Here is a 1,299-nt window from a genome sequence, read left to right as displayed (position 1 = left end):
GAATCAATAATTTGATATCATCTGGATAAATATTGAATATCAAATTAGTGAATAATAGCAATAGAAATAATCGTGTATATAATACTACATTATTGTTAATAACACATGATTGCACATCTCAAGAACCAGTCTGTAGGTGTTAAGATAACAGTTAATCTCTGCAGTCGTAATAAAGGACATGAGTGTCGAATATCTTTAAGTTTGTTAATAGTTTAGGCTTTATTGTGATCAGGTTACCTAATATTTATTCGTTAACACGAGCGTGATGTTTTAACGGGAGTAGAAATTTCTATTGCGGAACTGGAGAGAGTAATGATCCGCACGGTTCCATATGTCATTGACTGCAGTAAGATGACGGGAGATGTCTACTCAGCGATCAAGAAGTGCTGTCTGGATCATCCTGTTCCGAGTCATGTTATTCTTCAGAAAAACTGGTCGTCCGAAGGTGCCATGTCAATTGCTAATAAACTAGCAACAGAATTTCATTGTAAAATTGGAGGTGCCTCTTAGAGTCTTGACTTGGGAATGTCAGGGTTCATGGTTATTAGATTTGACGTCATGATCGTAATCAACGAGGAACTGATTTCAGTAAATCAATTATTTTCTTAAATTATTAATTTTTCAATATATCAATTAAAATATCAAAGAAATTAATTAACATGATTTCATTTTTTTAGGTGCTGTGATTTCATCGCTTGATCGGAGTATGACCAGATACTTGTTAGCAGTCAGTACTTGTAAGGTAATGAAGAATTAACCAACAAGTTTAGACAATTAAATGCAAATAAATTTCCATTTTGTATCGTCGTCTTTCGTGATGGTGTGGGTGATGGACAAATCGAATGGAAAGGCTGATTTAGCGCATCAACACAAGACTACTTCACTACCATCGTAAAAATCTATTTCCTAACATCGTCGATAATGACGTAATTAACACCATCTCTCGAGGTATTATTTTTTAATTACATTTCACTGTTTTTGATCCTGTTCAGAAAAAAAGTTAGCATTTGCAATTGTTTAAAGTATTTACCGATCACTAAGTAAGCACAATAAAATCGTTTATACTTTCTTCAAAACTTTTCATAGTTTTAAGAAATTATTAGAGGCAAAAATTAAAAAAAAAATTTTTTCTCTTCATTATTGAAGAGTAAATTTATCATCATATATTTCGATAAATATTATTCATATTATTTCATACGAACGGAATCAATTTTCAATCGATTTTTTATTTTTCCATAGTTATAATTATTATATTTCATATTTTTAATATCTGTCAGAATACTGATAATTACTTTATTA

Source organism: Cotesia glomerata, linkage group LG5 (genome assembly GCF_020080835.1).
Source record: "Cotesia glomerata isolate CgM1 linkage group LG5, MPM_Cglom_v2.3, whole genome shotgun sequence".
In the NCBI taxonomy this organism is placed as follows: Eukaryota; Metazoa; Arthropoda; class Insecta; order Hymenoptera; family Braconidae; genus Cotesia; species Cotesia glomerata.
Note: the sequence above shows the minus strand (reverse complement) of the source record.